A 25,234-nucleotide genomic window follows, 5' to 3' on the forward strand; every position below is an offset into this window, starting at 1 on the left:
GAACCTCAGCAAACACAAACACACAACCCTGTGTGGTAAAAATACATAGGCAGGAGTCAAAAGAAATATCTGTATCTACCTATATCTATCTATCTAATCTATCCGTCTGCTTTACGGTGTCTCACTTAAGCCATCTGACCCTTAATTTTCTCATTTGACATCTGAGATAAGCTTGATTATTTCTTTGTTCTCTGACATCCTCTGTGAGTTCTTATTAAAGAGGCCAATGATACTCCAGGAAAAGGGTTTAATCTCCAAAATATATAAAGAACTTGCACAACTCCACTCCAGGAGGACAACCAACCCAATTAAAAAATAGGCAAAGGACCTGAACAGACACTTCTCCAAGGAGGGCATACAGAGGACCCACAGAAATATGAAAGAATGCTCAGCATCACAAGCCATCAGAGAGATGCAAATTAAAAACACAATGAGATAGTACCTCACACCGGTCAGAATGGCCATAATAAACACATCAACAAACAAGTGCTGGCAAGATTGTGGAGAAAAGGGAACCCAAGTGCACTGATGGTGGCAATGCAGGCTAGTGCAGCCACTGTGGAAAACAGTATGGAATTTCTTCAGAAAACTAGAAATGGAACTGCCTTTTGACCAGCAATTTCATTGCTGATAGTATAGCCTAAGAACCCTGAAACACCAGTTCAAAAGAACCTATGCACCCCAATGTTTATAGCAGCACAATTTACAATAGCTGAGTACTGGAAGGAATCTAAATGCCCATCAGTAAATGAGTGAATCAATAAAATGTGGTACATTTACACAATGGAATACTACACAACAGAAAGAAAGGAAGAGCTCCTGCCTTTTGGGACAGCACAGATGAAACTGTAGAACATTATGCTAAGTGAAGTAAACCAGGTGGAGAATGGCAAATACCATATGATCTCACCTCTAAGTGCAATCTAATCAACAAAACAAACAAGCAAGCAAAATAAACCCAGAGAACATTTAAATAAAGAACAAACTGCTGAGTGAAATAAGTCAGGTGGTGAAAGACAAATACCATATGATCTCACCTTTAACAGGAACCTAAACAACAAAACAAACAAGTAAGCAAAATGTTACCAAAGACACTGAAATAGAGAACAAGCTGACCGTGACCAGAGGGGAGAGGGGAGGGAATTTCAGGGGAAAAGGGGAAGAGTTTAAAGGAATAAGTATAAAGGACACGTGGACAACAACTAAGGGAGGTGGAAATGGGAGGGAAGTGGGGAGCACTGGGGGGGGCTGGGATGGGAGTAAAAGACAGAAAACTGTACTTGAACAACAATAAAAAAAGAACAAACAAGAGTAACTAGAGGGGTGGGGGAGGGGAATGACAGAGGGAAAAGGGCAAGGGTTGTTAAGGAACTGTATAAAGGCCCCAGGGACAAAGCCAAAGGGGGGTAAAGTCGAGGGTGAAAGGTGGGGTTTGTGGGGCGGGGGTAATAGAGGAGGGTAAGTGGAAACACTGGTACTTGAACAACAATAACATAGAAAATAATTTTTTAAAAAGAAATGGAAAGAAAACGTATAAGGTTAGAAAAATCAAGTAAAATATAACTTGGAAAATTCTTTATTCCACCATGTCTAACTCCCCTTAATAAAAATAAATAATACCGGATTGGTGAATTTACCTTTTACTTATTAATATAAAAGAAAAGAAAAGGTCTGAATTATACATTTAATCTCAGATAATGAGATATGTCTTATATGTAAAGATATCTCAGATGTACACGGCATACACATGAGCTGACTTAAAATAGAAGTTAAACATTTTACCTCACTTTATCTGAGTTTTATAGCCTATGGACAGTATAAACACATTTACCATCTGTTGGACTTTTTCTTGAATCTCATTTGAATTATAGATGGAGCAGATTCTAAAATATTTTCTTTTTTTAAAAGTACCAAATAATTTCAGTCATGTCAAATGACATTATAGGCAATTCATAGATCAGCTATTAAAAATGCAGAAATAGAATCACCAGCATTCTGCGGAACACAGGCCCTGGGAAGGACATCCTGGTACCTCGTGACTCACTGGCATATTTCTTCAGCATTACCAACTGTCCTTTCAGTGAATGTCATGGGAAGTTACCAGTTCACAAGAACTGTTAACCCAGGAGAAACTGTCTTTCCACACATTCATACATGCTTCCTTAGAGCACTCAAATGGAAGCAGGTTTAATCACAACAGCCTTCTACTGGATTTTAACTGCTGACATGAAGTGAAAGGTATTCATTCTCCTGAGTCATTCTGTTCTCTGGGATTATTTTCCAAGTTTAGTCTCTGTTATGCAGGACAAAATGTCGGGTGTGGAATTAGTAATTTCATAGAATTACAAAACTTTTCTCATTGTTTTAATTTTAACTAAATTGGAAAGAACTTGACATTCGAACATGGCAATAAGTCAGGCAATGGTAAACCTAAAGTTCAAGATAAAATACATGTTTTTAGGGTTTAAGATTAAAAACCATGTCAACGATCAATTCATTCCAACTACATGTGTACTTGTCTATAGAATGCTTTCATTTTGTACTTGTCCACAGAAGTCATAATAGGATGGCAGAACATTTTCAGTAATCTAGTAATGGTAACTTTCACATGTGGAGTTTTACACATCAGAAATGCAAGACAAAAAAACAACAGCAAATTTTATTTTCCCTTCATTTTGATTTGGAACGGTTTCTGAAGATTTCAAGTTATACTTTTGTAGCTGTATTTAATATTGCTTATTCTCCTCTCCTCCTCTTCCCTTTCTGCCTGTCTCTCTCTTTCTCCCTCCTTGTTTGCTAAACCTCATAGAAAAAATTTCACTCATCTTTGCAGAAGTTTATCTTTTAAGTTATATTCTCTCATAATTCCAAATGCTAGACTTGACATTTGCTGTGCCTTTGTACTGAGGGTCGGTAAGTGGCTAATGACCTAATGCCTGAGATGCTGGCATTGAGGCAGCTTCAGGGCTTGTCTAGAGGATGGTAAAGTCAGCAGGTGTTTGTCATAACAATTATGATAAAAACAATATAAACGCTGGTCTCAAAAGGAAGTAAAATGATTGGTTTCATTGATAGGCATTTATTTTAAGTGGTGCATAAATCTATGATTACAGGGGTTTGGCAAGGTTCCTTATTTTAAAATTGAATTCTATATTTTATGAATTGTATGACAATCTCTGTTGCCTTTGTCTTTCATGACAAAAGATACAGCAAACCCAGTAACAACAGCACCTTGTCTGTTCGGCTCAACTAGTAAAAGAAAATGTCCACATTAGAAAAATGTAGATATTAAGCCAAGACATCTAATATCTGTCTCCCACTGTAGACTGCAAACAGGAATCACATCTGTCTGGTTCACTGCTCTATCTCTGTTGCCCTCACACCATGGCGCAGCACTCATCTGAGAAATTTGATAAACATTTTTTTGATGAACTGACTGAATAAATCTATCTCACAACCATCTTCTCAGAGGGCTTCCACTGTCCCTATTTCCTCGGAGATTTTTTTCTGTACTTCAGAAAATCTTTCCTTTCTCTAAGTAGTATAAACTTTAACCAAGCTTTATGGAAAGTATGTGGCTACACAGTAGGAAATATTAATGTAGAAAGGGTAAAAAGATAAAAATGAACTGAATAATATACACAGATACTCCAAAAGCACATAGTGTTAAGTCCTTTCACAGTGACCTTTTCTTAACCAGAAGAAAAGCCTACAAATTTGTTCCCAAGAACTATGTACCCACCTGATTCTCACCTTCATTCTAGTAGAAATGCAGTGATAATGTCTCCGGGTTTGAGAACTGAGATGCTCCAATTCTCCTTCTACACCCATATTTGAATCACATTCTCAGAAATGATAAATAGTGAACAATATAAACATTCTTAAGATAATTGGTAGAACTAGTCACCTCTTTTTTTAGTACTTATACTATACCATAGGACATATGTTTTACATTTATATAATTTGAAATTAAAGCATAGGAAAACATTGCTCTTGAATATTCAAATATTCATTTCAATTAAAGAAAAAAAACTCCTAGAAATTTGATAAAAGTCTCTCTTCCTTCTCTACTCATTTGAGTTTCAATTGGAACCAACTGATAACCATTGATTTAAGAAGTATAAGTACGTTGAATACATATTTCCTGAATTCCAATTAAATTCAGCAAAAATTGACTGATAACCTACTGTATGCCAGATGGTATTCTATAATGAATAAGATGCTACAAAGTAAAACACAATTTATAAGAAGGATAAATATGTCCAAATGTAGCTAAAATATAACATACGATTGCTGTATTAGCAGGATGAACAACAGGCTGGAAAAGCACAGAGGAAAGATGAATTGTATACTTTGGAACTTCAAGGGATCTAGCCCAGAAAAAATGTCATTTAAGCCAGGTCTTGAAATAAGAAATACAATCTTATGAAAATAAGTAAATGTGGCAAATTGTTTTTGACTGACTTTAGAGAGAGAAAGGAGGTGGGAGGAGAGAGAGAGAGAGAGATAGAGAGAAAGAGAGAGAGAATGAGAGAGAGAGATTTGACCATTTATGCATTCATTGGATGATTCTTGTGTGTGCCCGGACCTGAGGTAGAAAACTGAGAACATGGTTGATTGGGATGACATTCTAACCACTTGAGCTATCTGTGCAGGATGTAAATGTGACAAATTAAATACAAATGTTTACCTTTTAAATGCCAGCAAAATGCTTGGTAAATGATAAGAAAACAATAAAAGAAATATATATCTTCAACTATTCCTCCCCTCAAAAAAATAGAGAATTGGAGGAGAGACAACAGCAATTAGGGCACAGCAACCTATTTTTCCACCATGAGAGGCAGCAGAAGGAAAAAGTAGACACATAAGTTGAAATATCAAGGACCTGCAGAGGAGAGCCAAGGAGATGCATAATTTTTCTAATTAGATGAGTAAAAGTTTACAATGTTATGAGATTATTACACTGAAATTAGAAAGCATATTTCTGTGAATATTTTTGAAATTACATTATTTTGAATTGTCAAAAGTATGAGAGACAATACAAAATTTAATGAAGGTAGTGAGAATTTGAAACATACTACTTCAAATTTTAATTAATACATAATATCAGAATGTATATACTCCTTTGGAACACAGAAATATGTCTGGCAATACATTTTAAACATTCATGGTGATAAAGCAAAAAAAAACCCCACAATAGAACCAATATTTATAGAAAGAGAACAAGTCTAAGCAGAACCCAATACTACCAAATTGTAGTAAACAATGTTGATTTATAAGAATATTTTATCATGTCAAAGTATCATTCACCCTTAGAATGTGAATATAGCTTAATTAGGGAATGATGTAATATCATGTTAATTAACATTCAGGTAAGATAAAAATTTATGCTCGTCCTCATTAATGGTAAGAGACTCACCACAAAATTGAAAACTACATTGTTGTGATGACTAACTGCCCCCAAATCTTAGGGTTTTATAACAATAAGTACCTATGTCCTGTTAATGGTTTGCGTCATTGACCAGAGGTTGCTCATCTCCATTCTGAGTCTCATTTTTCCAGAACCCAGGCTGGAAGAACAGCCCTATTTGGGACATGCCATTTACTTAGTAGAAGAAAAAACAAACAAAAACAAATGAGAACTGGTGGAAATTTTCTATGCTTCTTAAAGCTTTGCTTACGTATATACCATAGACCATGTTTTCTCAGCACTGATCAGGAACATCCCAGATCCATCCGTATCCTTAAAGAAACCATATGCAGTCCGCCTGCAGGTGTCACTGAACATCACGTGGCACCAAGCTGGATAAATCACCCCTGACACAACCCTTCTTGTTATATAGTAGGTGACACGGAAAGTTATTCTCACTATGTAGCAGGTAGATTTGGGTACTTAAAGATAGGAGAAATACATGTATTTGCAGAATTTAATCTTATATACTAATATGTAGCACTTCGATTTGTGATATTTAGTAAAACTCCAGAAATTTTAAAAAACATAGGTAACCATAACAAAGTAGCTGAGTAATACAAAACAATACATTTCTACTAAATTGAGATTATCCTTAAAGTGGATGATTGACTTCAAATTTAGAAGATATGAATGGATGATAAATAACTATATGATTGTTGATATACTATTTCCCAAATGCATAGTTTGGGATGGGAAGACATTAAAATATATGCAAACTGTTCATTTCAAACTCTGTTGTATCCTACAGAATTTTGTAAAGGAATGAGAGAAGTAATGGATAATAACATTTATGCTTAAAATGTGTTGAAAGCTTAATAAGTGCCAGGCAAAATGTTAAATTTCTTCATATGCTTCATTTAATCTAATCTTATTAACCTCTTTATGAAGTAACTACTTTAGAAGACATGAAAATTGACTTAAGGAAGTGAAATAATTTTCCAAAAGTATAATTTTTATAAACTTTGTTGCAATTTCATTAGATAGAATTTTTTTATTTATCAATGTGAGATTGTCACAGTGACATTAACTCTGATGATAGTAAATGAAATTACACAGTTTGTTAAATCCTGTAGGCTAGGATTTTTATTTTTTTTTATTTTGAAGAATGTGGACAGAACATGCTTTTCTCAGAGTTCTTTGTTGTGTGGTAGCAGTGGTGAATTACAGGACATGGATACATGTTGACAATTTATAAGAAGTAAAAAAGGGGTAAACACATGTACAGATACATAGAACAGAGAAAATTGTAGTTTGCACTTTAAACAGGAGGGCTTGCAGTTTATTTTGGAGTTTATCTTTCTAAAGAAATTATGGAGGGGACAGGTTAAAAGCCTGGGAAGGAGTAAGAGAGAAGGAATGAAATAGTTTAAAGTTTATCTTTAGAAACATTTGGTCAATTGGTCCTTATCCCTCTACCAAGAGAACTAAGCTACATGATTATATCCAAAAATAAAACAAGATTAAAATTACCGGGGTTCTCTTTCCTTTTATAACCATTAGTTAATGGGGATGTGAGTCTCCTCATTCTGGCATTTTGTTGACCTCTAAGCAGACTGGCAATTCTTGGAACAGGGGTTATAAAGCAAAGTTTATGTTACAGCAAGCCCAGTGAACATAGCAATTCCATTCGGAATTCCAGTCACTATTTCTTCTTAGGTAGAAACCCATTAGTAAACAAAGCAATAGCAGAGGACTATTAACCTAAGAAAAGAGAAAAGAAGCAATGTAGTCCTCTCTTAATTGTAAAAAAAAGCCTCAAGATCAATAGATAAAAAAGAGAAACCAGCATGAAAGAGAAAAACAAATTAAGGGCAAAAAACAAACCCAAGATCAATGGGCCAATAGGAAGACAAAAGATTTAGTTTGCATACTCACGCAGGTATTTAAGAAGATATTTCAAGCATGAAACAAAATTACACTATAAAAGGTAAATAACATCAATGATACCATGCATTGATAATATAATTGTCAAAATAATAATTTAAAACTCAAGATAAAATAAAGTATATCTCATAATGTAGGGTAAGGGCTGGACAGTATGAAAAAATATGAGAGAGAAGATTCATCTACAATTACATCTGACTTAGTTTCATCTGCACGTGGTACATCTCTGGTGGTTTCAGGCAGGGTCAAGTGAGGGGACCAGAATCATCACAGAGGTCATTTTAGTGCCATAGACTAAAGCATGAAAATGGTTATGCAGCATAAAAATGATAGTACATATTTTCATTTAAGAGATAAACTACATAGGGTGTAAGAGCAGAATTTAAGTGGAAATTATGTATTTTTTAAAAAATGTGTATGTGCATCTACCATATATCCCTGTCATGATGTAGAACATTCTCTTTGCCATGGATACTTCTCTGGTGGTCCTCCCTAGTCAACTCTTGAGCTACAATTTAACTCTGGTTAAATATTTACTTTTTTGATTTTCTATTATCATTTCAATGTGGAACTCTACAAAACAATGTCACAACATGCACTTTTTTTGTGACTTTTACTCAACAAAATATTTTTTAGATCGTACATATTGTGTATTATTAGGTGATTTTTTTAATTGCCAAATAGTATTTCAATGAATGAATATACCACAGTTTGTTTGTTCATTCACCTGTTATTGGGTATTTAGGTTGTTTTGAATTTTGAGCTACAGTGGTAAAATTCTTTAATCATTCATGGTATGCTGTTTGTTTGTTTCTTTTTCTTCTTGATGGATATAGGTTTTTATTTTTATTTCTCTGGATAAGTAAGTATCATTAAAAGTTTAGTATCTTCAATATATATTTAATTAAAAAAACAAAAGATTTTACCAAGTACCTTTGCTATTTTACTCTACCACCACCTATGTATGATAGTTTTAGTTACTTCATAGCCTTGGCAACATTTAGTGTTGCCAGGTTTTTTAGCAGCTATTTTGGCTTGTTAGAAAACAGTTACATGTTGTGTGTTTTGTTTTTATTTTCCTATTAATTAAAATGAGTTGTTTATTATATATTTTATATATTATAATTTTATAAACTATCTAGAAGAGTGATTCTATTAAAAAAGAAATACAATTTTTTTATCCATTAGTCAGCATAAAGTAATAGGTTTGAGTTTCATTTTTTTCATCTACTTATTGGTCATGTGAACATCTTTCTTTGTGAAATATCTGCACAAGTCTTTTGTCCATATTTTTATGGTTGTTTGTTTTTTATTAAAATGCAGAAGATAGAGATATGATAGGCAGATAGATGATAGATAGATAGATAGTAGGTTCATATATTTTGATTTTGGGGGGTAATATATCATTGTCAACTCTATTACTGCAAATATATTCTTCTAGATTTTGACTTCTTTATTCATTATTTTAATGATATTTTAGCATAAGTTTTAATGTACTTTGTCATTAGACATTATTTCTTTAATATATTGCTGGATTGAATTTGCTAATATTTCTTAAATACACTTGTTTCATGTCTATACATATGTTAATCATTTTGGGGGGTGTATTTTTGGGGTTTGGTATCAGGGTAATGCTGGCCTCATAAAATTAGTATAAGTATCCACTGCTCTATTTTGAAATTATTACCTTAAAAAAACAATTAAAATAATTACCTATGAAGATATCAGGGTATGGAGGGAGGCAAGTGTATGTGCATGTGGAGGTGGGGCAGAGGTAACATATTTTAAAGTAGTTTTACTATATTCAATTGATTTAGAAATTTTAGGTTTTTAATTTCGTTTGTTATCATTTTAAAATAGTGCTATAAATATTTATTCTATTTAATCTATGTTATCAAATTTGTTAGTATAAATTATTAATTATATACTGCTATTATTAATTAATACTTAGAGATTATGTAGTGGTCTCTTTTGCTATTTATGACTGATAATTTATGATTTTCTGTCTTGATTAGTTTTCTTATATGTTTATCAATTTAATCAATATTTTCAGAAGCTAACATTTTGTTGTGTTGATATATTTTGTATTGTCTATTTATTTCAAATATTTTATTTTTTAATTTTATATTTTCTATTGCCTTTTTATGTTAGTTTTAATTTTCTCTATTACCTAACTTTTCATATTACTTATAGAAATATAAATAATATAATTTACGTATTTTTCCTTACTTAATATATGTAGTAAATTTTTATTTTATAAGTTTATTAGCTGCAGCTTCTTAATAAACTGCTTCATAAATATGAAACATCCTTTTAATTTTTGGTATTACCCTTTTATTGATGTATAATTTGTCTCACATAAATATAAGCATATCATTTTCTTATGTACATATTTAATGTGTTTTATCTTTTTCTACCCTTTTAAAAAATAGTTTGTATTATAAAAATATTGCCATGAGTAATCTCTGAGATTTTACTTGGTTATGTTTTATTCTAGGCCTTTTATGATTTTGAGTCTTATATTTATGCCTTTAATCCTATAGACTGTCTTTGCCCCATTGTATGTTCTTGCATCCTTTGTCAAATATTAGTTAACCACAAAGGCAAGAGTATATTTCTGGGCTTTCTATTCCATTCCATTGATCCGCATATCTGTTTTCATTCCAGTACTATGCTGCTTTGATTACCATGGCCTGATACTTTGATATCCGGTAGCAGGACTCTTCTGTTTCAACTCAGTTCTGCTTTCTCAAGATTGCTGAGGCTATATAGGGTCCCTTGTGGTTCCATATAAATTTTTGGAAAGGTTGTTCTAGTTCTGTGAAATATGCCATTGGTACTTTCACAGCAATTGTATTGAATCAATAGATTGCTTTGTGTATTATGGGCATTTTAATGACAGTAATTATTCCTATTCATGAACATGGTATATCCTTCCACTTATTTGTATTTTCCTCAGTTTCTTTCTTCAGTATCTATAATTTTTTGAGTGAAGAAGCTCTTTTACTTTGCTGGTTAAATGTATTCTCAAGTACCTTATTTTTTGGTTGCAGTTGCAAATGAGATTATTTTATTTCCTATTTCTGATAGTTAATTATTGGTATGTAAAAATGCCACCAATTTCTAAATATTAATTTAATATCCTGCTATTTTAATGAATTCATTTATCAGTGCTAGTCATTTTCTGGAGAAGCCTTTGTGTTTTCTATATATAATATCATGTCATCTGCAAATATTGAGTTATACTTCCTCCTTTCCAATTTGGATGTTGTTTATTTCTTATTCTTGTCTAATTGTTCTCGTTAGGACTTCTAGCATTGTGTTGAATACGAGTAGTAAAAGCAGACATCCCTGTCTTGAAAAAGAAACAATCAACAAAATTAAAGACAACCCACTTAGTGGGAGAACATATTTGTCAATGTTACATATGATAAGGGGTTAATAGCCAAAATTTATAGAAAACTCAAACAAATCAACACACTCACAAGAAATCAAACAATCTAAAAATGTACAAAGGACATGGATAGACACAGCCAGAGATAATATATAAATGGTCAGTAAACAGACATGAAAAATGCTCAATGTCACGAATTGTCAGAGGAATGCAAATTAAAACTGCAATGAGATATTACCTCACACCTGTCAAAATGGCTATCATCAATAAATCAACAAGCAACAAATGTTGGTAAGGATGCAGAGAAAAGGGAACTGTAATGTACTGCTGGTGGGTGTGCAGACTGGTATAGCCACTCTGGAGTTTCTTTTAAAAAAGTTAAAAATGGAACTTCCCCATGACTGAGTGATTTCACTTCTGGGAATATAAGTGAAGAAACCTAAAAGACTGGCTCAAGTGCATAAATGCACCCTATGTTTATTGCAGCACTATTTACAATAGCCAAGATTTGGAAGTACTCTATAGTTGTGTAAGTGGATAAGTGGAATGAAACTGTGGTACATTTACACAGTGGAATACTACTAGCTGGAAAAAAATCTTACCATTCACAACTGCATCAATGGACCTGGAGGATATAATGCTAAGTGAAATAAGCCAATCAGAGAAAGTCAAATACCATAGAATTCCACTAATATGTGGAATCTAATGAACAAAAGCAAATTAAAAATTTAAACAGACTCATACAGAAACAGAGTGATAACCATCAGTTGGGGTTGAGGGGCTGGTTTAAATATATAAAGGGATTAAGCAAAAAATATAGAAACCCTCATAGATCCACTCATCAGTAGGGTGATTACCAGAGGTGAGCTTTGTTATACATAAGAAATGTGAGCTTTGTTATACATAAGAAAGAATTAGAAAGTACTCTGTAAAAGAAGAACTAATAACAAAGATTTCCATATATTTAAATTTCCAAAGCTAGCAAAAGAAGAAGAGTAATGCAACTACAAAATGTGAGCAAGTTACTGAAAGAGGGAGATAGGTGTCATGCAATAAATTCATCATCTTTTATGGTGAGGACTCAATTGATAGTGTCCACAGTATATTAATTCACAAAAATATATAATACTTAAAAATGTAGAGGTTAATAAAAGGGAAAATGGCTAAAATTGTTACACTTGAGGAGAGGCACTGATGAGAGAACAGTGTGAGAGAGGGAATTATTTTATTTCAAGAAGATCTCAAGGAGGGTTAGCAACAGGGCAGTGAGAGAAGGTACAGAAAATAAGTAGCATAGACAGTAGATAGAAAATAGATGGGGGGGCAAGAATAGTATGGGAAATATGGAATCTAAAGAACTTGAGACACATGGTCATAAACTAAAGGGGGGAAGAGAGGGGACGGGGGGGCAGGGTGGAGGGGAATAAAGGGGGGGGAATGGAACAACTGTAATGGCATAATCAATAAAAAATAAATTAAAAAAAGAATTGTTTCTATATACCTTAATTTAAAAACAGTGCTTTTCTTGATTCAAGAAAATAGACAAGCAAGTGCAAAGAACCAGAGACATGGAAATAAAGTAACCAGACAGTAACCAAACTGACAGTAAGCAGAGGGGAGGGGAGAGGGGAATAATGAGGAAAGATGGGGATGGGTCCTCAAGGAACATCTACAAAGGGAAAGTCACAGAGAAAGTCAGTGGGGGTGGGGGAGGAGGATAGACTGTGGAGGTGGGGTCAGCAGGGCAGGGGGAGAGCAGTGGTGGGAAATGAGGACAACTGTAACTGAACAATAAAAAAAGGAAAAGAAAAAGAACAGTGTTTTCATTAGCATTCTGGTGTGTGTGTGTGTGTGTGTGTGTGTGTGTGTTAATTTAGGAATTATGAAAGCCAAAAGAAGACTGGGATTAAGGGGAGGATATGGGGCAAGTGAAAACATGTTTATTTTTTGAGCAAAAAAAAATGTCTTTGAACATGAATAAAAGATTGTGTTCACAGACCTGCCTAGCGATATGGCTGAAATTGTAAGCTCTAGTGAAATAATATCAGAGAAATAGAAGATAATGCCTTTTCTAGCAGTGACTATGTAGCACATCCTTAAATTCAAAGAAAATGAGGTTTTATTCTCCAATCTTGTTTTTGAGAACCCCCGGACTATAAAATCAGAAAAAGAAAGAAACTGAATTGTGACTGATGTACCAAGCTGACTTGTTTCTGTGGTTTTTATATCTTTAATTTCTTTGGGGCTTTCATAGAAGAAGAAAAAGAATTTTATGTAATAAGATATGTGTTTATACACAAACATATGACTAAGATGTCCTTTAGGTAGGGTGTCCTTCAGAGAGGTGATGCTTGTCTTTGCAATCTTGAGCTACGATGCAATAGCAATAACTATAAGTTCTGCTTGAGTTCTCTATTGTAGAGATGCTATAGATTTAACTAGAATGCAAATATCAATGATTTGAAGTAAATACAAATGAGTGTATCCAGATAAAATAGCTAATATTGATACTCATATGTATAAGAAATAAATATCAAGAGAAAATAAGGCATTTGGAAAATTAGTTTCAGTTAAGGGGTATTTAAATCATTGCAAATGAAACCTTCAACTCTCACATGGATATCATGCACAAATTAAGAATGGTAGTAGTGCAAATTTGTACTTGGAGTTCACTATACCCAAGGCAAATCATTATCATCACATTTTAGCTCTGCAACTCCAGAAGCAACTAGACCAGGTCATTGCAAATGAGGGACCCGTGACAATTGAATGGTGAATATGAGCTTATTATCCTTCGGTCTACTGAATGAAGAAAATTAGTTTTTAATTTTCCTTGATTCTATGACTAATAGGGAAGATAATAGGGATGCATGTTTAGAGTAGTATTAACATGCTAATGCTTTTTATCAGAAAGTTTTCAGTTCATAGGGCACAAAAGTTATTAAGTAGCAGAAGTTATACTGATAAGCTTTGAAGATGATAGATTGTATTATCTCATGGCAATAAAAAACTTCTAGAGGATGACAAAAATTATGGGGTAAAAGTGTTTGCAATTAAATTTTTTTAGAATATACTTCATATTTCTAAAAAGTTAGGTAAATTATATATAATAATCCAGTGAGATCATAAAAGAGACTAAGAGATGCTTTAGCTTTAATACTGAGTCCACACATTTTAATGGCTTCAGTGACCTAATGACATAGAGTTCATGTTTAGGAAAGTACTTTTATTGTTCTGTTAATGGGTCATATATTTTGGTGTTCTATGATGTCTAGATGCAGAAAATTTTAGTGCAATATGAATCTTGATAATTTAAACCACTTAAAAATAGGAAATGGCAACTTTTAGGTTCTCGTAGTTAATTCTGTCTCCTAGGACACATTTTGCAACTCCTCTTGAATATAAACAACTCTAATTACTTTGATTATGTAAAACAGCCATCTAAGTACAGAACTTAACCTGAGAAATCCTGTAAAGGGTTTAAATAATGTTGATATGATGCTCTCTTAACCTGAATGAAAGATGTGAGGTGGAATTACAAAAGCCTTAGGTCATTCTGCAAAGCAGGATCAAGGCTATGTGCCCTCTCTGTTTGTCTTCTAATATTTCCTTTTTTGTAGTCAGTTGAAGATATGAATGTACCTACTTTGATTTAAGTTTTCTAGCACTTTCTCTTTAATGGAATTTAATGTGTGTGTGTAAGGGATTGGGGAAAATATGTATAGGAATGGCAATGGGGATGAGAAAGTGGGAATGGAAGAGAATAATGGGAAAGGAGTAGATTGGTTATATGAAAGATAATGTATCAATTTTTGTTGCTTGATTTTGCTGGTGCAGAAAGGTTATTCTGTGTTATGTCATTTCTTGATGTGCTATTCTTTAGACCTAACCCAGTTTAGATAGTAAGGTAAACTTCATTTCGCAAGTATTTCAAAAATATAAAATTGAATAGATCATGTAAACTCCAACCACATATCATAAAGAAAATATTCTACAATATTTTTCTTGTTTTATGTATGTGTGTCTCTTTATCTATCTATCTATCATCTATCCATCTATATCTATCCAAGCAATAAAACTGAAGTCAACATTCAGTAGTTAATAGTACAAACTGTTACCAAAGATATTCCCTGATTAGTATCAGGCAACATTGTTCTTGTGAGATTATTCTAAATATCTACTAGAGAAAAAAAAATTCTGGAAACCAAAATGAGTAGAGAAATATCAACATAAATACTGGAAGTGAACATTCAATACATTGTAAAGGATCATTAAATATACGAGTAAAATAAGTTGTTAATAAAAGGTACAATATTAAAAATATATGGTTTGAAAAATATGTTACCTTTATTGTCCTGTACGCTTATGTATGTACATAAAATTAAGGGGGATAGCTATAGCTGATGCAAAATTTAATTAATTTCAGTAATTGTTGATGATGTTAATATTGCATTATTATTTTAAGATATTGTATTAAAAATGTGATTAAGCAAATGAGTAATGAGACATTTTATTTTTCATTATCTCTTCCATCATTGTAAATTCTGGGGTATTTCTGTGATAATGCTTGTGGAAGTAAAGAAATAGAAATATATTTTAGAAGAGGTTAATTAAAATTTACATGATCCTGAATTTGAATATCAGCCTAAAACTCATTTAAATGCATATAATTGTATGCTTATAATTATATATAAAATATGAATTATATAATGTATATAATATTTCCAAATTCATTCACTGAAAAGTTCTATAACTAATTAGTTACAGTGGCAATGAACACTCATAGAGCCAAAATCTGGGTCATGTAATATCATTTCCTACCAAAATTTATTATTAGGGTTTTTTGCAGAAAATGATGAAGATAAGCCTGAAAAATCTTGACATAATAGATAGAAATATCAAACTATTAAATCAACTAGGATTATTTGACAAGGACAGAGGAGTCAACTTGAAGGGGCTCTTGCTTGCCAATTATGTGGCATATTAAGTTTCAAAATGAATACAAAATACAATAATATAAATTAAAGACAAATAAATTTAAATCTATGAAGTCATAATTATTAATTAGGATCATTTTCAGATGTGAAAGTTAACCAATTTTTCATATTGCAAATTGAGGAATTCAAAGTGTAGAATTAAGCATTTATTCTACCTTTTCTATATAAACTAAACCTTTCAGAAATAACAGACGTGAAGTAACATGTCTTAATATTATTCCAATCAATAAACAAAATAAAAAGATTAGAGATCTTTTAGATTTCTAGATAGAGATCTAGGTAACAGTTAGAGTATTACCATTTTGTATCCACTCTACGATAAATAGGCACTGAGCATCATTTGCTGTCTTCCAAAAATAGCAAAATTAGACCTTGGTGTTTCTGGATGAATAGCCATAAAACTACTCACAATTTTGCAAAAGAACTTGAATCTCAATCCCTTCAAGCCTTTGTATCATCTTCCAAATACACAGAATGAGAAACATGTACCTACTGCATGAATATGCTATTGAAAGCCCAGAAATTGTCACACATCAAGACCCCTAAATACTCATGAGTTGGATTCATGTTTTTCTTTTTGGTGCCATACTATTTTTTTAATGTAATAACATTTAAGTTATTGTAGCCCAACTACAGGATTTAGTATCATGTAGGTTAAGTTCCTACTCTTATTTTTCTCCAGAATTATCTTGATTTTTCCTCACTCTTATACTTTCTTATGAATTGATGTTTAGTTTATCAAATTACTTAAACACTGAGATGGAATTTGTGTTGTATTTAATTTTTGTTTAAATAAAAGAATTTTTTCCAGAAATTGTTTACTTTGTTTTTATTGGTGTTTTCACTAATTTCACTCAAAAATAAAAGAGCTTTTCATAACCCTCTTGCCTTTTTTTATCATTGTTCTATTACAGTGGTGTCACTTTCCTGCCTTTCTTATATTAGATTTAATTGTGCTACTTTGATGGAATGTGAATAACTTTTATATTTTATTTTTGAATGTATTATTTCTGTTGTATAGAAATTATGTTGACTGTTGAGTATTAATATGTATCAATCTTGCTAAATTATTTTATGAATTAATTCTAATAGCCATCCATTGGTTCTCTTTTATTTTTACTTTGTCTTTATTTGCAGTCCTTGTGTTTTTTTTCTTCCTTCCTTCCACCTTTCCTTCCTCTCTTCATCTTCTCCTCTCTCCCTTTTCTCCTTCCTTCCCTTCTTCTTTCCTTTCTCCCTTCATTTCTTTATTTTTAATTTTAATGTAAAAAGTTATACAGTATGAGTGTTAGTACTAAGAGTAATAGAAGTAGTAAGGTGAGTGCTAGAAATAATAAGAATAGGAGTAGTAAGAGAAGGAACAGAAAAAGAAGAAATAGTATTAATGTCAATCTTTATTTTAAGAAGTTAAATTTTGTGAGTTAACTTTTAGTACAAAACAGTATATATCTTAAAATTAAATATTACATAATTCTTCATTAATTGATTTCTAACTCTTTGATTGACTCTCCTCTAAAACAAAGGCTTTCTTATCTTCCTACTATTGTGAACACTCTTTCTTCCTTATTATTTGACTAGATTTTCAAATATAAACAATTAAAAAAATTTTAATCCCTTATATTTCAAGAGGCTGTTGTGGTAATTAAATAATACTGCCAATTTAGTTTATCTGCATTTGTCAAATGGACAACAAACTATAGTATTGTTTCTGTATTTTCAGGAACTTGTTTTAGTGTCAAGATATAATAGCCCTAGCAGATTAATTGGCTTATTCAACCAATAAATAAATAATACATGATCTACTTTTATCATTTTGTGGAAAAGTTATGTATGACAATGGTTATGTTCTTGAAATTTTGGTAAAATTTGCACTTGAAGCTATCTGTACCTTTGTCTGTTTTAATTTGTTGTTGATAGATTTACCTCCTCAGTTACCTGAGCTCATGGCTCACCCTTTCCCTATCTCTACTCTTGTGTGCTATCCATATCATAGGATGCTCACATGCATACAAGTGCTGATGTTCATCTTTGCCCGCAAAAATTTGGTTTCTTCATCTCATTTTCTCCAATGACTCTTCTGAGGCTACCTCTCCGATCTACATGTGCATACCACGGCGCAGCCCATCTGTGAGAAAGAGCACACTAAGAAGGCCTGTGAAGTCCTCTAATTTAGCCTGGAGACTTTACGGGGTAAGATTTCTGGGGTCTCCAATAGCTGATATGGGCTCCAAGTGGTCATGCTCATTGTCTCATTTGTTACCCCTCCCCCAACCAGTTCTTGCCTTGTGGTAAGGAGTACAGCTATAGATGGAAAGTACTAGGCTGTCAAATTCTGGATTCCATAACACAGAGCTACCTTCTGTAGACAAAGTGTAGTATTAGGTAGAAGAGGAGCCTCTAAGTTAGGCTGTGAGTGAACAATAAGAAATGTAAATAAAAGCACCGGTTTGTAAATGTCAAAGTGCTTCTTAAGGTAGATTAGGAGGTAAATGCATGAAATGCTGCAAGTATATTTGACAAAATAAAAAAAATAAGACTATGTAATATTTTTAATAACATGAATTGCAAAAGCTCTTTCAGTGCCAGATTTTATTGATTTGTTATAGTTACATTATCTCTTAGCCACAGAGAATGTTCTAATTTTTTTCATGTTCAGTTGTACCTCAACTCAACCCAAATAAATCAATGGATCCTGTCCATCAGACTTGGAATAAAGGATTCTATACTTGTTGAAGAGAATGTCAACATTTTCATTTGAGTTCAGATACTATATCATAAATACTTGCATTGTTGTTTCCTACCCAACATTGGCCTTGGTCCCTTTTTACTCAGTAAATGTTTATTGAATTAAAATAATTGAATACAAGAGTTCATCTATTGTTAAGTTGATTTTATGTCATTGCTGAAGCAGTTATGTTTTTATATTAACTTGAAAAATGTCTAGTTTGATGTGTTATCTTTTAAGCTTAGGCATTGTCGAGCCAACTTATTCTAAATAGAAGCCTCCAGAAAGTCAAATTCTCAGGTGCTTGAAGAAACAAGTACATTGAGATAATTGAAAACAATTTAAAAAAGTACTTGAAATAAATCCTACCCACTTCAGTGGCTAAAAATTGAGAAAGAAATGTAAGTTTACATGTGACATAAAAGAAATAAGTAGGAAATGTGAATGCAAAAATGTTTTTTCATTATATCCCTAAGAGAAAACAGCAGTGACCATTAGCTACTTCTTTGAGTCATCTTGGTTATCATTATTTTCCTCAACTCAAGCACAAAATAGTTAATTTTTACAATTTCTCTTTGATATTCTTGTTTCTCTCATTTATATTACATAATGCTTTATTTTCTTTTTTCTTCTCTTTTTTAACATTTCATGCAAAATAACATTTTCCATGGTGATATAAAGGGAAAGACACTTTTAAAGGTGCCTTTAAATTTTTCTGGGGGTGAACACCTTGTGTGTGCACTGAAAAGAACTCGAGCATGATTTTAGTAATTGTTCCACTATCAATCATCTCCACACCCAGAGACATGCAACCAAGAATCTCAAACTCCTCTTAGTACACTGAACTGTCGTCAACTCTGAACTTTCCAGCTCTGAAGTCCCTCCCATTCTAACACCTTATTGTTATAAGATATTTTTGTGTCCCTTTCTCATTTCACTCAGCAAATCAAAACACTATGGTCTGTACAGTTCCCTCAATTATCTGCAAACAGAAATTTGGTTTTATGTCTTAATAATGTTAGGATTTCTCCAGTGTAGCTAGGTGTTATGTGAAGAGTGTTTTTTAAACTAAAAGAAATGTCTACTTTTTGTATCTATAACTTTTTGAATATGTAGACCTCAACCTTTTCAAAAATATTTTTTCTGTAAGTACTGAAATAAACATGTAGTTTTACAATGTTGCTGTAGCCAGTAAAAATGCATATTTCTCTCTAAAACATGAAAAAGATTGCATACTTAGAAATATCCAGATTTATAACTGACTTATTTGCCACTAAGTATGTTTTCTGGAAGAATACTGTCTGCCCCTGGCAGCAGGCTCAGTACTTGGATGCCCCCGCCCTATATCTGAGACTATAATAATGACTCCTGAGAGGCAAAATATTCACCTGAGTTGTTTTTCTAGGACACTCACATGTGTTTTCACAAATATCCTCCTACTGAGGCATTAGTCAAAAAGCTTGACAGTATAATTTAAAAAGTCAGTGAAGTCAGAGGACAGAAGCACTGACAACAGAGAGTTCCATGGTCCAGAAAGGAGGACAATATTCCAAGGAAAGAGTCCGAATGGTATTGAGAGGTTAAAGCCTTCAAGCTTTTGGAATAGAAATATTTAATAAAACAAAACCTGTTTCTGCCTGAGTAACATTACTGCCAACAAATACACACATGATGGAATTCTGAATAAATTAAGATATTAACTAGACCTATGTGAACATCTTATAATTTTTTAAAGGCATGATAGTTTTAGAGAGGTATATTTTCACAGTTGCAATTCAGTTGGGTTAAACAAATATTGATTAGTGTCAACGACATGGCATTCATTTTGTTGCTAGATAGAAGTAACAAAATAGGGACCAGTTTGTAAGTATCTTTAGTACATACAATTGAATGCGTGCATATGTGCAGAAGTGTGTGGAGTAGTAAAAACGTGATTCGGGATTACAAGATCTATGAAAAAGTCATAGAAATGTATGCAGGGGTTGGTATACAGATAGTAGCTGGTAGTTGTGGCTTTAGGATTTAATAATCTCATTAGGTCAGGACTGTTGAGTACAAATAAGAGCAAACCCCAAGATTGTTATATGACTTTATTTGGCTTTATTGGAGAATAACTTCGACCTCTTCCTCTACTACACTAAACCTGAAAAACAAAGCTGTATACTTTATTAAGTCACAAGAGTTTACCAGAAAAGTGCTTGTCCAAGATGTGTGAACTTGCGTGTGTGTGAAACGGGTGTGTTACAGCTCTGTGGGGAGGGTGTTTGTGGGTTAAACTGAGTGAAAGGGTCTGACTTGGTATTTTCGATGTGCTATCCATATGGATATGGATTTTCAAGGCTATGAATTATTAATTAAAGAGTAGAAAAAAGCAAAACAAACAAACAGAAAGACTAAAAACACTAAGAATAAATCCAAGGATTTGGATATTTTTCCTTGAAAGGAAAAGACCATTACTCCTGGCTTGGTGTTTTCTTTATAGACCCTTTTTCCATGTGCAGATGAGAGAACCCTCCATCAAGAACTTAACTAATTTAACGTAGAGTCTGATAGGCTTCCCCCAACATGAGTGGCAAAGAATGAATACTTTTGTCTCTGTTTGGCCACTGATTTTTCAAAGAAACCAGTGAACAGAGGAAAAGTTAGGACAAGCAGGTGTTGGAGGTGTCCCTTTGAATGATTTCTTACAGCCTGGAATTATTTCCAAGTTCAACAGTTTCTTCATGCATCCAAGATTTGTAATATTCAATCCTAGTAATTCAAGAATTTCTATGTTATCACTAGGTACCCTGGGCCTTGAATGAAATTCCAGTTTAATAACTGCACAACCCCAATATGAACAGGTTCTGGGATAGAAGCCTGCAGATGTGATGCATATAGGATCTGTAATGGGAGGTGGCTTTGATACTTTCCCTGAAATATGATCACCGTGATTTTTTATAACTCTTGTCACTCACTTCATTGGACTATTTTATCTTTGTTTCCATCTTCATTTGGGAGATGAATATGGAGAGGACAGTCTTGCGTTAGCTTTTTCTGGTGTGTCCTGAGGAAAGTTTAAAGCATTGTTACTTTACTCTTTCTTATGGTTTTCCTAACTAGGGAAACTATCAGCTCTCTAAGACAGAAATATAGGATGTTACATTGGAATGTATCTGCATGCGTCCTGGACCTTCAAAATCACAGCATATGCCCTTTTATGTAGTAGTAAGGTAACGTCTCCTGAGTAGTACATTTTAAAATCGTTTCAGAAGAGAATTACTACCATGCTCTCCAAAGACCTGCATGGTTGCTAATGCTTTTATCAGTTTTGATTTATGTTCATCTACATTTGCTGCTAAAACTGTGGCAGTCGTCCCCTTCACCCAGGCTGTGATTCTCTCCTCTCAAAATTCCCTTGCCTTCTCATCAAATGAGCTTGAAAATTTTAATAAAAGCATAAAGTTGGTGGAAATCATACTCTGTGTTAAATTTTGAACAGAGTACTTAGTATTCCCCAACTTGAGCTGGATCCAAGTGATCCTCGAACATGTTTTTTTTTTTTTTACAATTTAATGGCATACTATTGGTGCTTACACTGGCATATTTCATCTTCAGGCTTTAATGTTTAAGAATTTATACAGTAATTTTCAGATTCTTTGTTCAAGGTTACTCTCATGGTTGCTACTTCAGCAACTCCTCAGTCCCATGTCTTAACCTCCACCTGACACTAGAAGCATCCTGGAAAGGCCCTCTTCAAAAATGCAGGCCTGAGATGAAGTGCACCCATTAAGTTGACTGGAGTGGGCCACCATGAACAGAGTTTCCCCATTACATTTGCTGGGCCACTTATGGCATGTCTTCTCCCTCAAGTAATAAAGTCATCCTCTTTAAAAGGGCTTTTTAATTTATTGATTTTTAGTGAGAGAAAAGAAATGAGGAAGAGAAAGGGACAAAAACATCAGCTTGTTGTTCCACTTATTTATGTATTCATTGATTGACTTTTATATGTGCCCTGACAAGGAATTGAACCCACAACCTTGGTGTATTGGGACAATGCTTTATTCAACTGAGCTACTCAGCCAGGACTTTTGAAAATGCTTTAAAAATCATTTTTAAGTATTCTTCTTTTCAATGTAATTTTTTGAAATGATTTTGGTTAAGAAATTATATTTTTTCACATAAGATACATACAAGCAAACCCTTTTTGGGTCATCTTAGACCTTAACTGCAGATGTCTTAGGTTTTATGTTTGTTTTTTAAATATATTTTATTGATTATTGCCATTACACTTGTCACATTTTCCCCTTTCATTCCCCTCCACCCTGCACACCCCTCCCACCCACATTTCCCCTCCTTTAGTTTATGTCCATGTGTCATAAGTTATTTAGCTTCTACATTTCCTATACTATTCTTGCCCTCCCCCTATTTTCTCCCCACCATCTATGCTACTTATTCTCTGTACCTTCTCCCTCCTTCTCCTCCTCCCACTCCCCTGTTGCTAACCCTCCACTTGATCTCTACTTCTGTGCCTCCGCTCCTGTTTTAGGTGTCCATTTAGTTTGCTTTTGTTTTAGGCGTGGTTGTTAATAACTGTGAGTTTTCTGTCCTTTCACTGTTCATATTTTTTATCTTCTTTTTTTTTTAGTTAAGTCCCTTTAACATTTCATACAATAAGGGCTTGGTGAGGAGGAACTCCTTTAATTTGTCCTTATCTGAGAAACACTTTATCTGCCCTTCCATTCTAAATGAAAGCTTTGCTGGATAGAGCAATCTTGGATGGAGGTCCTTGCTTTTCATGACTTGGAATACTTCTTTCCAGCCCCTTCTTCTTCGCAAGGTCTCTTTTGAGAAATCAGCTGACAGTCTGATGGGAACTCCTTTGTAGGTGACTGTCCCTTTATCTCTTGCTGCTTCTAGAATTCTCTGCTTCATTTTAATCTTGGGTAATGTAATTATGATGTGTCTTTATGTGTTCTTCCTTGGGTCCACCTTCTTCGGGACTCTTTGAGCTTCCTGGAATTCCTGGAAGTCTATTTCCTTTGCCAGATTGAGGAAGTTCTCCTTTACTATTTGTTCAAAGAAGTTTTCCACTTGTTGCTCTTCCTCTTCTCCTTCTGGTACCCCTGTAATTGAGATGTTGGAACATTTAAAGGTGTCCTAGAGGTTCCTAAGCCTCTCCTCATTTTTCTGAATTCTTGTTTCTTCATTCTTTTCTGTTTGGTTGTTTCTTTCTTCCTTCTGGTCCACTCCATTGATTTGAGTCCCAGTTTTCTTTCCATCACTATTGGTTCCCTGTGCATTTTGCTTCATTTCACTTAGTGTAGCCTTCATTTTTTCATTTAATTTGTGACCAAAATCAACCAGTTCTATGAGCATCCTCATCACCATTGTTTTGAACTGTGCATCTGATAGGTTGGCTATCTCTTGGTTGCTTTAAAGTATTGGGTTTGGGGTTTCGATTTATCCTTCTCATTGAGCCTTTTTTTGGTCAGGTTATGCCTGTTAAGTATGAGGGGAAGAGTCTTAGGTGTTCACCAGGGCGGGGCAACCCAGTTGCTGGGTTGTGATGCTGTATTTGGTGGCGGGGTCAGAGTGGGAACAATGGTGCTTGTTGCATCTGCCGTCAGGAGAAACAGAGGTTCGGAGACTTTCAGAATTTTCAAGATGTTACTTTATTGGCCAAGTTTTACCTGCGCAGGGGCGAGCTCTCTGAGTGTCCGAGGACACTATGCTCAGGAGAGCTGCAGATGAGAGCCTTGCCCCGGTGCTTACAGCTATGTCCTTATATAGGGGTATGCAAGCAAGCTTTGAACAGAAGCAGATGCGGCTGTTAGCTGTTGGCTAGCTCTAAACAGCTGATTGCCATTGGCTTATTAGGGAAATTCAAAAGGCTCTTTGTGTAGTTGGCAGTTAGCCCTTTTAGGAAGTAAAAATTTCCCTGCTCCTGGTCAGCCTAACTTTATCTGGGGCTCATTCGGGATTGTCCTTTTTCAACATCTGTTTTGGACCTCAACAGTGCTCATCCTGCTCTCTCTCGGATTTCAGTCCCCTCTGCTTCTTCTCCCAAGCAAATTGGGCTCTTCTGATGCTGGTTCCTGGGTGGGTGGGCTTGTGTAGGTTCTAGACCCTGTGGGTGTCTCCAACAAACTCTCCAGTGAGGCTGGGAGCCTCTCCTGGCACCTCAAGCCCTGAAAGTTTTCCCAATCAGTGCTTTTAGGCTTTATTTCCTGGTGCTGGAGCCCTGGGTTGTGCAGTCTGTCTCGCTGCTCATTTTTTTCCTGGTTTATCTGTGTGCAAATGTGTGACCTTGGTCAGCCCCACGCAGCTTGTGCTCCTGGGTCTACCAACTGCCACCTTTTCCTGCCCTGATCCCTCTGAGCTGGCCTTTGAGACTGCCCCTCTTACAGGTCAGGATGAATGGTTCCTTGTCAGACTTCTGAACAGTTCAATTTTATGTCTGTTCTAGTTGTGTTTTTGTTTCTAAATCTTTGTTGTCCTTAATTTTGGTTGTGGGAGGAGGCACAGTATTTCCACCTATACCTCCATCTTGGCCGGAGGCCTGTTTGTTCTTATTTTATTTTTTATTATTATGATTTTTAAAAAGTTTCTGCCTTTCTAGTCTTTCTCAGGGTTCTGGCAGGTTTTAATATGTTTAACATTTTAAGGGATTTATCATTTTTGTTCTTATGTCCATTTCAATAGGCACAAATTTGCTAAGCTTGCCTAGGTGACCCACACAAAGAAGAAATATTAAAAAACTGTTTGAACTACAGATGTTA

This window comes from Artibeus jamaicensis, unplaced genomic scaffold (genome assembly GCF_021234435.1).
Source record: "Artibeus jamaicensis isolate MK-2021 breed Jamaican fruit bat unplaced genomic scaffold, CSHL_Jam_final contig_388, whole genome shotgun sequence".
NCBI lineage: Eukaryota > Metazoa > Chordata > Mammalia > Chiroptera > Phyllostomidae > Artibeus > Artibeus jamaicensis.